Source organism: Camponotus floridanus, unplaced genomic scaffold (genome assembly GCF_003227725.1).
Source record: "Camponotus floridanus strain SB8 unplaced genomic scaffold, Cflo_v7.5 scaffold119, whole genome shotgun sequence".
Taxonomy (NCBI): Eukaryota; Metazoa; Arthropoda; class Insecta; order Hymenoptera; family Formicidae; genus Camponotus; species Camponotus floridanus.
In genome coordinates this window covers 159,683-175,926 of record NW_020229236.1, presented here as the reverse complement: position 1 = coordinate 175,926, position 16,244 = coordinate 159,683, and the positions used below count along the sequence as shown (strand labels likewise).

The following is a 16,244-nucleotide window of genomic DNA, read 5'->3' as shown; positions in this document are numbered from 1 at the left end:
TATGAAATAGAATTGGAAATGGAAACAAACACAATCGATGTAAACAAATTTCCGCTTCTGTACGATATCAAATTGAAACGATTAAAACAGTCGGTTTCAACTGATATTTAAAGAACTGAAGTGAATATTTCATTACTACTACAGTGTAATTATTTGTAATAATTTGATGTAACGTAATATTGTGTTTACGTGACATTCAAAATGTTGACATTTATTTATAATATAATTATAAGATATTTGTGTATCTATTAAATAATACTATTCATCTTACATATAAAATAAGTATATATAATAAGTATTATATATAATAAGTAATAAGATAATCAAGTTTGTTTTTTATGATAAATACGGTCGATTAAATGACAATATTGACAAGATGTGAAAAAAATTGGAAGATTCTGCATTTTCCTGCATCATATTTAAATGCCTTTAATCGTGAATAAAAGAATGTTTAATTTGAAAACGATATATCATGTTATTTTAACATATTATTTTAGCGAAAAATCCTTCATTTTAGCGAATATCCTTTTAAAAACATCCCGATATTCATTCGTAAATTTTACGAAGAAAGAGAATTATACTTCTTTAGAAATGCTGCAAATGAGAGGAGGCGAGTCAAATGCTAAGGAATTGCACGTTCCGATAGACTTAATGTCGTAATGAGAAATGACGCGAGCCGAGAAAAGCGATCTCATTTAACACGTCTTAATTCGACGATCTGTCATCGTTGAAATGATCTTTTTTAGATGAATTTTTTGTCGAGCGTTTTCTTTTCTTTATTTTTTTTTTACGCAGAGTACGATTTTTCACGCCTTATTTAATTTGTTAAAAAAGTTCTTTGACAATTTTTCACGTTACTCATTCCGACAAAATGATCGTTGCATATCTATCTCTGCAAAAAGTTTATTATTTATTTTGTTCATTTATTCTATAGCAAAGAGCTCTTTGAAATTAAAATTAAAATTAAAAATTTCACAATCAAGATTATGCCGGGATTATAAAAACAATTTCCTGTATTATATTTTACTAAATATAAATTATAAATAAACTAAATATAAATTATAAATGAACTGTGATGATTTAAGAGAATTGCATCGTAAAATTTCTCAAAAAAATCGCGAGCAAAATAATAATTAACTCATATTCAATTAAGAAAATGTTAGTACCGCGTAAATAAACGACGTTATTTGTACGAAAAAAAAAAGAACGCGGGAATATCCGATGACATCCGATAAATTCGAAATCCGTCGAAGCGAGGATTTAGTCCCGTAATGCGCGGCGCTTAAATCGAAACGCAATATACCTCGCGGAGAGCTTGGCTTGTACTAAAACTCTTCCATTTGCGATTTTCACAACTCGTTGCAAATTCCGCAAACAATCTGCATATGAGTTCTTTGTTTGCTCCTCTTATCCCTTTCCGATCGGAAAAATATCAACAAACATCAAATATCAACAATATCGTCATAAATAAGACAGTAATATCCGTTTTACCTCTCTATCGCTTTAGCTCTATGTAAGAATCGTTCTCCATCGAGAAATATGTAACCTTCCTGTCTTACTATCCCTACAACTCCTTCAAATCGATCGTATCATATCGAACGCTCCAGATTCGTTCGAGTGTATATCGAGTGCGCGCTTGCACATCACCCTTTCACGGCATTATGTCAGATTTTTCGCTGAATCGGAATTTGTTCGTATCCCGAAACGTGCAGGGATAAAAGACCGAGCGAACCATCGCGAATTTATCAAGTACCACTGCGTTGTGTATATCGATATTGCGCTTTGCGAAATTCTAGTAGCCATTCGCTGGATTGGACGGTGAAACAATATGAAACAAAATCGTTAATTCGCAACTCGTTGTTTCGACAAAAGTGGAATAACGCACGGAAAAACGTGAATCAAAAAATATTTTGTAAATACAATATGAATGATGCACAAGGCAATTCGAATAGATATAAGTTTCATTAAAAATAGCATATATATATAAAGCTATTAAATAACTAAAGCAATTTATCATCAAAAATTTTAAAATTAACTAATTAAAATTTTAAATATATTTAAAATTAATTAATAATATTTCATAAATCATTTTTCGTTCTTTCTTTAATCTTTAATTTTGTTGTTTTTAATTTTATTGTTTTTAAGTTATTTCAACATAAAAATGAACATCCTTTACAAACAAAAATATAAGTTTTATTATAAATTTTCTTTTATTTATTAAGTAGAAAACGATGCTTGTTTGTGTTATTTTATTATGTTATGCATATCCATATAAAAAAAGCATCTATTTTGAGCATTTGAAATCATATTATAAAATGTGTTATTATAAATTAATTATAGAGTAAAACTTGACGTACTAATTGACATATAAATTTAAACTTACTATGCTTGCTTTATTCTGAAGCAAAAGAAAATCTATACTTAATTTTTATAAATTTTTATGCATAATTAGGTAGTGGAAAATATTAATTATATTTGATAATATTGATAATCTTGAAATAAAAGTAGTACTTTTGGATAAATATTTCTTTATAAATAACTTTTTTCGAGTCATTTAGTGAAATTATTTTATTTTTAAGTTGCAAAAGTTTAAATTATATATAATATAGTATAAAAAATCAGCGAAAATTAATCTTAGCTATAATATATAACAATAAAAAAGAATTTCTAAATAATATGCATCGAGCGATCTTATTAATATTTTTATTTTTTTTTTATTCATTTATTTATTTATTTATTTTTTTCAAGAAAGATGTCGCACACAAATTATCAGTTAAGCTTAGCAATATATCAAATGCACCCTTTCATTATTCAAAGGCATGGAAAATGAGAACACGGACTTAACCTTACAAATCCGAGAACGTGTGAAGAGATTATCGCGTTACATCCTAACAGCGGATGCGCGACGCGGTGAAGATTAATTTGCGACGACTCGAATTTCTCGAAAGTCTATTCCCGTGAGTTACAAGCCGAAACGCCAAGGGATTAAAATATCCCCTTAATGTATGTGGATATTAATTAAAATGAATAAACGGTATAAAAGAGACATGTATATATTATTTCAATATAATATATAAATAACTAACCCATAAGAAGCGATCTATTTTATCAAAATCTCATAGACTTAAAGTTTCGAGATCGATCATCTCTTACATTATCTCATTCGAAACAATTAGATATATTTTTACTAGAAAATTACAGAATTGCGTTCTTTGAGATGCAGATGCAATTCATGGAAAGCACTTTACTTATTGATTGTGAATTAAATATTTTAAAGAAAACGCAGTTAAATATTAATCAGTGCAAACGACAGTGACGAAATAATCTCGCAGATCTTCAGAATGGAATAAAAAAAACACACGACAGATAAAATTTACCGGCGTTATTTGTGTCGTATAATATCGTGGTGCTTTTTCTTGCGAGAAAGAAGCGGCCGGAATGTGATACGCGCGGTAAGCAAAGAAAAACGAGCAGTAAAAGTAAGAAAAGCTGAAGCTGCGAGATGTAATGAGACAGGTGGCAAATCCTTTTCAGTGAGTGTCACGTGGCATTCGCGATTTGCAATTTTTGACGTACACACACGCACACACACGCACGTGTAACACACACACACACACACACAATGTCGCACATGAAAAACAGATGTATCGTTGTCATTCGAAATATGTAAAACTATAAAAAATGTAATAATCACAAATACAAATAGCGAAGAGAGTCACGTTCTTTTAATAGATACTTATAATATATTACTATAAAATATACATATAATAATATTTCATCATAAAATAAAATATATCTATAATAATCATATATCATAATATTAAATACGACAAAAAAATTTAATATGATACATATCGAAATAAAATAATGCTCTAAAATACATTTTACCTTGTAATATATTACATAAAATTTTTAAATGTTAAATATATTGTTAAACGGAATATATTGTTAAACAGAATATAAATATAAAGACAAGAGCACCTGTGAGAATTTGATATGAAAAATATATGAAAATAACGGACACAACGCGGCGAAATTTCTGCTGGCATCATGGTAATCCCAATGCTGTGCTTTGCACTCAGAAAAGTCGAGTTTTTCATTGTAACATTAAAGAGAAAGCGGCATTAACCAAATCTCGACCTAAATTCCCTCTAAATGACCATCTATACATTCAACATAAAAATCCTCATACAACAGATAGCAGAGATATTTTTTCAAAATATCCATATATCCCATACACCTTTTTCGTTGTCATAACCGTTTTTCATTGTAAATCTGTATTCATCATTACTCTTTTCACAAAATTCAAGTACTGAAAATAATATAGATTTAAATTAGAAAGAATTTTACTTTTTTTCTATCATTAAATAATTCGCATCTTGTAAAAATATGTTGAAAATAATTTGATTCTACATTAATCGAGAAGTGCACTTGAAAAAAAAATTTCGTAAAATCATGTTAATCAATTTCTATATCTTTATCACCATAATTCTTATATTATTTTTATACTGTAATACTTTATTATAATATTTTAATACTTTAATACTTTATAATACTATAATACTTTAATACTTTAAAAACAATAACAAATAAGTGTTAATGGTCCGTATAATAATAATTCAAATTGATAGAAGAAAAAGGTTTAGGACCGTGGCGTAGGGAAACTGTCTTAGAATTATTTTTTTAATTTGTCAATCCGTATTGTCACCCTACGCCACGGTCCTAGCCTTTTTCTTATATCAATTTGATTTAATACTTTAATACTTAAAATACTTTAATATTTTAATTATTATAATACTTTATTATATTATAAATCTTGACAGATCGCAAACATGAGAATTTCAATATGATTCGTTTTCGGCTGAAAAATGTTGGCTAGTGAATAAGATGATCGCGCAAACGAAATGCGAAAAAATCGAGCGTATAAAGATCGAGTGCGAGTACGCATTTCTTCAACTATGATTTTTTTTCAATTTCGCTTTAGAATGCAAAAATTTGGATAGCGTACACCGCCTTGCCGAATTACTCAATATCGCATATTTCGGTAAATACAACTTTAAAATAAAATTAAGCGCACTCGGATCGAGGAATTCTATACAGGTCGCAGATGATGCTTCCGTTTGCGGCTCTTGAACTATTTCGTCATAACTTCCTCGGCGCGAGAAGATTCCTTTAAGACACGGGGAACTGGAAACATCGGCTTATCTCCGTCCCGTCGCCTAAACAGATGAGGATATTGCAGCTCGCAAGCTGCACATTCATCCGATGCGAACTCATGAACGGGGGATGATCCCTCCCGGGTAGAGTTTCTTGGCGAAATTCGAATCGTGAGATGAAAGCACAAAGAATTTACTGCGTTCCCGCGATGCGAGGAGTCAGGGGGGTTCTTATCGCGGGCGAGAAACGCAACGAGAGAAACGCGCTCTAATCCCGTAACGCCCATAAATACCCGTTACTACACTATAAGAAGAACGGCGAGGATTTATCGCACGCTTTACTATCAGCGAGAATGGAGATTCGACGAGGAAACGCAACGAAATTACGAGCGCATCGCGGTGAGCTGTCAAAAGGAGCAGAAAGCTCCAAGTTTCTTGTTTCGTCGTCACAATGCAACATCGAATGTTGGCTGGATAAAATTAATGCGCCTCGGGTCTCTGAATAGAGTGTTTCATCGAGCGAAAGAGATAAATGAAACGGTGCTCTGTTGAAAAAAAAAAAAAATAAAGAAAAAGAGGAACAGTCGCGAAAATGTCGAAACGTCTCGGTGGGAAGCTAGACATGAGCGAAACGGAGGATCTTTATTATATTCGCGTTGAATTCGCAGAGCACAGCATCTCCCTCTCGTGAAAAACTTTCTACGAGCGTAATTCGAGTGTGTACGTGTGTGAGTCTACAACTAGAATGAATATTAAGTCCACATGAATATCAAGGCATTTTAGATACGCAATCCCATAATTGAAATAAACCTTACAAATTGCGAGCGCGTAATTCGCTCTAGAGTTAAATGTGATTTCATCCGCGGTGATGGATTCACAACGAACATTTTTAATATTTCTTTCTCTGTTTCATCGCACGTTGTTTTCTTTTCTCTTTTAGCGATTTGTAGATTGTTTTACTTCGCTCGCGTGCGATCTTCATTCGCGAAAAGGCAAACGGGACATGTTTATCCTGTCGTCAAGTATTTACATCTTCGTGTGAAGAGTCGAAAGCCAAGGAACGCAGGAAATCACGTAACGCGGATTGTAGACGAGAAATCGAACAGAATGTCTCGAGTACTGTGGAACTTGTGGCATACGTTCCCAAGGTGCATCCCATGTATAGCTATCGCAGCTCGCACGTACTACGCGACAGGAATGTCAATATGCCGGCGTGCGTGGGTAGATACTGAGTAGATGCAGCATCTAGTAGTACACGTGAGACTCGCATATTAAAGGCGATAACACGGAAGGATAATAATCACCTTGCATAAAATTTAATAATTTAGTTGTCCGCGAACGCACCTTCCTATATAAATCAGAGATACAAACAAAACAAGAGACGAATAGTAGGATTAGTACGTGTGGTGAAAGAATAATCTCTAAGATAAGAGAATGGAATTGTGCGATCAATAAAATTAAGGAAAAAAATTAAATCTACTTTAAAAACTAAAAAATAAATATACTAAATCTACTTTGAGTTGTATAATTTATAATTTCAGAGAGGAAATGCATGTTGTGTATTTCGTCTTGTAAACGTGAAGTAAAAGGAAACAAATTACAGTAATAAATTAAAAATTGCGAACAGAAAGAAAATAAAAACAGGAAAAAAATAAAGATGCTCCAAGCCTGTCAATACCAAGGAAATAATTTACGAAAATAGAACCATTGTTAATTTCTCCTTCCTCTAAACGTTTATAAATTAAAATAAGAGAGTGCAATTATTCTTTAGCTGATTAGCCAATCTTTGAATTATAAAACTCGCTTAAGAGAAAAAAGAATAAAGTTTATCGGTGAGAATCGGTAAGAATTTCTAATTTAAATGTTAACTTTTAACTTTTTGACTTGTTCTCCATTAAAAGAAGAATTACTGATGATTCGCATTGTGAATCGAAACAAGCGGCGATAAAAGCAAATGATTCTTTTGCATTATAACCGGCGGCATAATGGGAGAGAGAAAGAGCACGATGTAAAAAAGCAGTTTTGCTTTCTAGCACGCAAAGAACTTGCTCGTTATGAAATAATTGTACGATTCTTCTAAAGCTACGAGCGCGGATACTTTAAATCAGCCATTATGAGCGAACGTTAATGTGCAAAGAAATAAAAAGTGTGTAAAAAGTTTGCCGGAGAAAATTGTTGGGAAAAATGTTATTCGATCGATCAAACCTCATTTTAATAAGAGAATTGTTATAAACGGAGCGTTCTCATCGAATATTTTTGTGATATCAATAAATGTATGAAATGTAAATGTTTGAAAATGATTTGTAAATAAAAACCGTGATTATAAGAATGAAATAAAAACGGATATACCATGTACATACATCGCATTATACTACGTGCATCGACCATGTATTGTACTGTGTGCATCGAGCAACCGTCACGTCAGATCGATTCTCGTCAATCTTGTAAAATTCATGTTCTCGTTTTCGAAGATCGCGGCTATCTCACGTATCATAAATCTCGATAAATTCATGACCCGCCAAGAATAGTAGATTACTTGTCCATCGACGAATAAAGGCAAGTTGGGTGAAAAGTCCAAATTTGCGATCCAGTTATTATATTTTCGCGAAACTCTATACACAGTAAAAATAAAATGTTAATTGTAACATTTTTCACATGCTCCAAGAAAGTCCACTCTAAATTTTAAGTTAAAATAACTCATTCGCCGTATATTACTTATTGATAAACTAAAAATGTTAAATAATTGACACAATACTTTACGTTTATTTATGTTATTGTGACTTTAAGTGTAATGTAAAAATAACATACAAATTAATTAAAAATTACTTGAAAAAATAATTATAATAACTCGTAAGAAATGTTGAGAACATTAATATATAATAGTAATTATTTTAACTTAATTTATTTCTAATAGAAAAAGTTGATTTTAGTACATTTAATTATTTTGTATGTCAAAGTTCAAGATTATTTGAAGATTCACTCTAAATTTTCTTAGTATGTTAAACTGACTTTAAAATATGTTGATTGTTTAAAATGATTATGTTAAAAATACTCAAAATAATAATTCATTTCTAAGAGACATATACAAAGTGTTAAGTTGTAAAGTTAGAGACATAAACATAAACATAAAGATGACATAAATATAACATATGAAAATGTTGTAAAAATAATAACATAGATATAATAATATAGGCTGTATGTTAATTTTACATTGAAGTACTAATCAAAACGTGGTAATATAAAAAAATTTTAACATATGGACGCACATTTTTTTACTGTGTACACAATTTATACAAGCATTGCAGAAGACTGCTCATTCTTCGTGCAATTCATCACGAATTTCCATGTTTTACAAATGAGAATCGCGTAAAGTTCAGATAATTTAATCACTATTTCGGATACGATATTCAGATTTTAATGAATTGAATATTACTGTTTTTTCAGTAATGACAATTTTCATAAATTCATACGAAATTTTTATTCCTCTTACGCGAAGCTAATCAATTCCCTACGTAAACACGATCAAAATACAAAACGTTTTCCGTGAAAGGATAGCGGTTTTGTACAAATATTATGACTTCTTTTACAAGTTCCGGATCCATCATGATTTGGCACAGATCTGGCAATCTCGAAATTATCACGTACATATATCTGTGCGAGAGGACATTGCGGTACGCGTCCTGAATTCTCGGGATTTATGTTTTAATTGCGTTTCGCGATCAATAGAACGAGAATATTCTTTTCGAAGAAATACCATCGAGAGAAAAAAATATAATTCGCAATCGCATCATTGATTCAACGATGTATGAATGATGGGCAAAAAAAGTAATTTATGTCTTCCCACGAATAAACTCTCGAAAAGAACTGACTCTATCTTATAACTTGCTACTCGTGTTAAAGCTTCTCATCCTTCTTTCTGCCTAGTATCAGTTTAGATACACACACAATATATATATATATATATATATATATATATATATAAAATATCCCATTTTCGCCGCGTCAAAGTTTAATAATAGACTCTTCAATAAATTAGAAATGAATTTCTCTGTAATTGGATATTGTATCTGATTAAGAAGACAGTTAACAATGAGAATTGAGGTGCAATTTCAACTTACAAGTTGTACATAAATAATAGAGAAGTTACGAACTTTGAAATACGACTTAATGCTTACGTTTATAAAAGTAATGGTAATAGTTAATTAATTTAACAAATCAATAAAATTATAAAGAAGCATTAGAAATGCTTCTCTTACATTCTTCGCACACTGTTGGACAAATTAGTATTATATAGCTAAATCAAATAAATACTTGTAACACAATATATTATGTACGCACAGTTTGTTCGGAATGTAGCAAATTAAAATACTTTAGAATTCTTTCATATAAAATACGTTCGTGCGCGCGTTATGCGATTAAAAAGGATAGTTGAAGAATTTTACAAAATCGTTGCCAAGGAGAGAGAAAAATTCGAATAAACGTGAAGAAATTAGAATAGAATCTGGTATGTTGCGCGTGCGATACGTTTATGAAAAATTCTCTTAGAAAAAATTACACATTTCACGATTGTCACATTTTCGACCGCATCGTAAATTTTCCCATCAAAATTATAGTTATATAATTCCGCACATACATTACACGCACCAGAGGTTTCCTTAACGTCACATATATTTATGCACAAGGGCTATTATGTAAGTTTGAGAAAGTAACATACGTGAGAAATTCGCCACTTCAACGTCATGCTCTAAATCAAAATTTCAAAGGATCTAATAAGCATTCGCCGCAAACTATTCTGTTGCAGCGGAACGGACGTGATGCAAACGTACAAAGAAAATCAGAGGGAATTGCAATAAATTACGAGCACCACCCCGACATCCGAGCAATTCATCCGAGCGCACCCTTTATGTTAGTCAGATAATATGCTTCACAGGTTGACTCGAAACTGCTAATTTTCCTTTGTGAGACTTGTAATTAATTTAGACCATCTCAACTTTTCCATAATAAGACTACATAATATGATAATATCGCGTAACATGATTTTACTCTGATTACAACTAAACCTCGTTGAACCGGCAGCATAAATACACAATACTGCATAAATTATAGCAGAAACTTGTGATTCTGTAAACAAAAAAATTTTAATCTTCATTTAATTTTAAATATTTTATTTGACAGAATTGTAGTTTAAGATTTGCTTATCGACACGATTTAATGCTAAAAATGGAAAAGTGGTGACAGAGGAATGTTCCTTAGCAAATCTCTTAAGAAGGATTTATTGCAGATTTGTTCAAGAGTTGACATGCAAAAATTTGTGTGTGACAGAATTTAAAATTTTTCCAGTGCTTTTAAAATCATCCTGTGTAAATATCACGAGGCGAATCATATTGATGGGGACATCAATATGCATTAAAGCTGGGAATTATCGGATTTAAACAGGACACGCAAAGCATTCATCAAAGCAATGATATATGTAACTGTTATACATATAAATATATATTATAATACTCGTTTGAGCGAAAATAATTTACAAGTGCGAAAGTAGCAGCGGTGCGGAATCAATCAATTCGATATTATTATCCACGCGTGTAAAACAAATTGACTATGAAAAAATAATGTGATGTTGCAAGGAAATCAAAGGAAAACAATGGAATGGAAAAATACGGAAAGGAAGAGAGCAAAATTGTAAGAATTGCAATAGAAAAAAAGTGTCCTGTCTGTAACAGTTAGTTCGACAACGCGTCTGTTCCTTAGATTAGATAATTTACTCACGTGATTACGGCGATTCTTTTCTCTATCTCTCTGCCTCTTTTTCTCTTTGGATCTCTCTCAGATTTACGTCGCAGCGTATTTTTCGAGAACTCTGTAAAAAGAAAGAAGAAGAGTAAAATATGAAAACGTTCTTTTATTTCATTTTGATCTTTCAGGATTGAATAAAAGCTCTGCACACATATAAATGACATATTTTGAAAAGTTACTATTTTCACAAATTTTTCACGAGATGAAAAAATATATGAATTAACACAAAAACAAACTTTTCTCGATTATTATCTCGATTATTATCCACTAACCGATAAATCGATAAGTAGATTTTCATTTTAAAGTTTTACGCAGTCAAATATTTTACATTACATTTTACATTACATTTTACATTAAAATTCAACAAAAACAGTGTTCTTAAATTTTAACACTTATTTAAATTTATTTTAAATTTATTCAGAGAGATTACATATGAAATTTTCGCTGACATACCAATAATTCGATAATATCAGTTCTAGGTGTAAATTCAATAATTCTCCGATGAAGAAGTAATTTGACTTTATTCTTTTATTATTCAATTTGCAATGAAAGATTTAATATCTATTCTTTCGTCATCACCATACATATATAATACACGCACGCACGCACACACGCACACACGCGACCGCACACACACACACACACACACACACACACACACACACACACACACACACAGAAAAAAGAACATTCTTGTTTTGAAAATATATTTAGTTTTAACATGGAAATCTTGAAATAATATTTTATTGCGTTAATTAAAGAAAAATATAATTGCTTGAATAATTGCTTACTTGAATAAAGTCATTTTATATAGTTTAATCAAGAAAAATATATTCTTATGATTTAAGATTTAATTTTCTTGAATGGAAAAGAAACAATGTTAGATAAAAAATAACATTTTTAAATCAAAGATTATAATTTTCTTAAAGTAGAATTAAATAATTATATATTTTTGAGGTGACAATTACAATATTAAAATAAGACTATAAAATTGTTGAAATTTAAAATTATTAAATTCTTCTAAGAAGATTATAAATGATTGCGTATATACGAAACAATGAACACGTTAGTTTAAGTATATAAGTTTTGATTTGACATTTATTTTTTTTCTGTGCACACATACAATCTACATCATTGACAAGCTAATCGAGTACATAACAGAAATGTCTCCATTAGAAGGCGATGACAGTTGAGAAATAGAAGACAGAAGAGAAAGAGAGAGGTAGAGGGAGAGAGAGTTTGTCGGATTTCAGAGAGGGTGGTGCAATGAAATCGGCGCGCACCCGAAAGTGACATATCCGGCTGGTTGCGGTAGGTCAGGCACGTTCGTAACCAATATTCAGGGTGTTCATGTGGCATACCAAGGACTTTCTACTACTACTCAGCCAGCCAGGCAGCTGTGAGCTCTTGTCCCACGGGTCGTCGTGCGCACAGCTCCTCAACATCCGGGTTCGAGAAACCAGAATTTCATACTGGCATACCCGTCAGTCCACCCCCATCTCCTGCGTTGACCATCGCGCGCTCAACCACCCTTCGACCTACGACCAACTTAACTAGCCAGACTAACCGACGAAGCAATGTCCATCGCCGCGGTATTTGAACTATTTAAGCCCGGCGCAGGTTTAAATAATGAACGTTTGCATTGTTTCGCCGAGAAAATTAGCCAACTAACTTAACCGGATAATTTATCGTCTCTCGCGTTCCTTCTCTTTTATTTGTTACCCCCGTACATACCGCACATACCGAGTGTATCATTATTTGCGGAGCTAATTGTGAGATTTTGGGACCATTTTGTACAAAGTTTAATGCAAATGCATCGTGAATTGCATTATTCAACCGTCGAGATTTTCTCCTTTAGTCCAAAACGCACATTATTTTTGAATTTTTCATTTGTTTCGAAGAAATCATTGTAACTAGGAAACTGATTTCTTAATTTAAGAAACTAGATAAAATTATTTGTAAGCTTTATTTTGTAAATAATGGCAGAATTCAAATTGACAAATTTCAATCTGCGCTGGCTTAATTCTGAGAGACTTAAAGTATTGAATTTTTTCGTATTTTTTATGCTAGAGGGGAAAAACGGAAAAAATAAATTACAAATAATATCTGATTTGAAAAATATAAAGATAAAAGATGTTTTTTTATCCGCGTATGGACAGTAATAACGAACGCAATCAGCGTTAAGCTTCTTTCTTGTTCCAAGCTTCGCCCTACAGCGATATTGGTTCTTTCAATTTGTAACTCCGCAAAACGAAAGTGGGTTGCATTAGTTGGCGAAATTGACTATCCGCCTTCCGTCTTGAACAAGAAAGTTTTAATTGGATCTAGTGTCAAATGCGATCGTTCGACAAAACCGCTGTATCAGCGCGTAAATACAATTGTTATAAATTAGCGATAGATGTGTAGAATGAAGGAGAACACAGAATAAAGAAGAACATAGAAATTCATTATCTCGAACTTTGAAATTCATTCCTTAAAAAATACATGAAATACATTATTTATAAAAAACACAACTTTGAAAACTCAGAAAAAATAAGATGATAAGAAAATGATAGAAATATAAAATGACAAAGTATAAAAAAGAAAAAAATGAATTTTAAATATTTAAAAAGAAGAATTAGAGTCACAAATATCAGTCGATGCAATCTGGCGATCAAAGAGACACTGAAGGAAAAAGATCATGCCCCTAAAGTACAAGCTTCTATCGTGCTTTCCACTTTTCCACGCGCATCGATGAAAAATACGTAAGAAACGAGACGGCGACGTATGTTCAATGAAAGAAGATCGTCTGTATCCGCCCCACTGTCGTCGAGATGACCTATTCTTCGGAGAAGGATTAAAAGAATTCTTACGTCATCCTTGCTCGAACGGGCAAGGGCTGAAACTTCTCTTCTCTCGTTCAATGCGAACTCGCGCGTATGAGTAATCATGCTTGTGCACATATACAAAAGCTCGGCTGAGCTTTTGTTCTCTTTTTGCTTTTAAGTTCGCCGATGAAGTTCAAGAATACAGATGAAACCGAAGCTCCACTAGCTATGTACGCGTGACATTTCGAGAAACGAAAGAAAGAAAGAGAAGGAATGAGAGAGAAAGACAGAGAAAGGAAGAGAAACATACTGAAAGAAGATGAATGCGCGGAGTCGCACGGTCGGGACGACCGAAAGAGAGAGGTAAGGAGTTGAAGAGCGGAAAGGCGAGCAGAAGAGAGAAAGAGAGAAATCGGAGCTGACGGAACGGACGGGGGCGGTCGTGCCATGAATGAAATGAGACTTGGACGACGAAAGCCGAGTGCATCCACTGTAGCCGAGCTGGCTCCGCAGGCGATGTGGAGGAAAACCCGAGGACGTGCCTGTGGAAAGCATAAATCCCAGACGTTCGTATCAGCGATTTACATCGATATCTAAAGAGATCGACAGTAATATCGTTACCTGTATCGATATCTTATATGGAGAAGAGCCAATAACTTAAAAATGATAGGAAAAAAAGCACGCATGTACAATATTTACATAATCTTCGTTATTTAAGCTCTGAGAATTATACACACCGAGCGATATTAATTTTTAATTGCGTAATACAGCAAAAAAAAATTTCAGATGTTCTCGTATAAATGCATCAAAATAACGAAGTGTCAAAGTGTCAACGTTCACAATAAGTGAATGACGAGGTGAGCCGAGAGTGACATCTCGAATAATTAACGGCCTGAGCTTTAAATAAGCGGTTATGTATAGATACCACGCAAAGACATGCCGAAAATAGTATCGTAATCGTGCTTGCGTAAAATATCAACGAAACTTCGCGACGACACGATATCGGAAATCGATGAAATAACCGATTATTAGATAAACAGCATATGTAAGAGCAAATATGAATAGACTCGTAATCAATGTGTATTGATAATATCCGGAGTATCGTAATTATTTTATATTTTCGAATAAAACCATCTTCGAGAAAAGTTAAATAATTTTAAAGGTGACAAATATGTGACCCGACGATAGTAATTAAAAGCGATATAGAACAGCCATTATGCGATCTTAATCGAATTGTAATTTTTATTGTACTTTTTGTCGAAAGCATCTGATAAAATTTCCACGAATAATTCACGAAAAAAATTAAACTTATCTAATTCGTCAAATCATCGTTCATCCCGATAAGAATCGGATCGGACATTTTCGTGTGAAAACTCGGACGCAAATTTTTTTTCAAGTATAGATCACGTGATTCGACGATAACAAAGTTCGCGGCGGCAAATTCAGATTATCAACATAATCTACCCTTCGTCCTTCACATTTTTAAAATAACGCCGAACTCGACCATCAACGGCGTAGATCGTGTCGCCGGCTGTAAGCAAGCCGTTATTAAACAAGAGACTTTACTCCTGCGAGTGAATTGAGCGGTTGATTTCATGGTCGTGATATTATAGTCCTCGCGTGCATTTAAAAACACCTCGAGAACCGCCTTCAACACCCGCTGACAAAATAGATTTGCACGCACTCACCACGAGGAGATGCTCGATGGCACGAACATGTTTCATGTTTAATTACATGTTTCACCATGTAATTAAATTTTATTTTACGCCTGCTAGCACCTCGTGCTTTAAATCATGTAAGCTTAATCATTTTTGCACATGATATTCTAGAACTATTATTACTATATCTATCTATAATTATTATTATTGTTATTATACAGGAGTATAATTTTATAGAATTTTTATTTCATGATACTATAAAAACTAAAGAGAACAGAATTTTACATCAAGAATTACAATAATGAATAATTGTTAATAATAATAAACTAAATAAATTATTAATAAGCAATTACTAATATGCAATTATTAAGAATTTATAAAGATATACGAAAGTTTTTATCTTGTTAGACTTTATTGAGAGACGATAAAAATGATAACTATTAAAAACGTCTATTAATCAAATATTTATTTTATACTTTGTCATGCATAACATAGTTGTTAAATTTACTCCAAATGATTGATTCTAAATTTATATGAGCGTGGAAAGATTAAATTCAGCTATATCGATTTTTATTTGTAAACAATCACATTTTTTACATAATAAATATTACACAGCTTTAATAATCAAAGTGTATATAACTTATAAAAAGTCAGCCATGGAAAGCTAGCGATATATTAATTAATAACGTATCTATTTTCTCGTATTATATATAGGTTAAAAAAATCGATGACACGATTAATATATTATCTTTCTCTGTCCAACGTATCGCTTACATTCCAAAGTATATCTTCCAGCATACATAGTGAAGAAAAAATTTGACATCTGA

The 16,244-nt window shown here is 32.3% G+C and overlaps 1 protein-coding gene across 3 annotated transcripts in view; it reads right to left on the bottom strand.

The window, feature by feature from the left end:
* The window catches only part of LOC105256235 (octopamine receptor Oamb), a 120,286-nt gene that overhangs the window by 79,900 nt on the left and 24,142 nt on the right, over window positions 1-16,244 (bottom strand). For all 3 annotated transcript variants that reach the window (XM_025415257.1, XM_025415256.1, XM_025415258.1), the window contains exon 2: window positions 10,926-11,016. The gene's annotated coding sequence lies outside the window, so the exon portion shown is untranslated. The remainder of the gene's footprint in view (window positions 1-10,925; window positions 11,017-16,244) is intronic.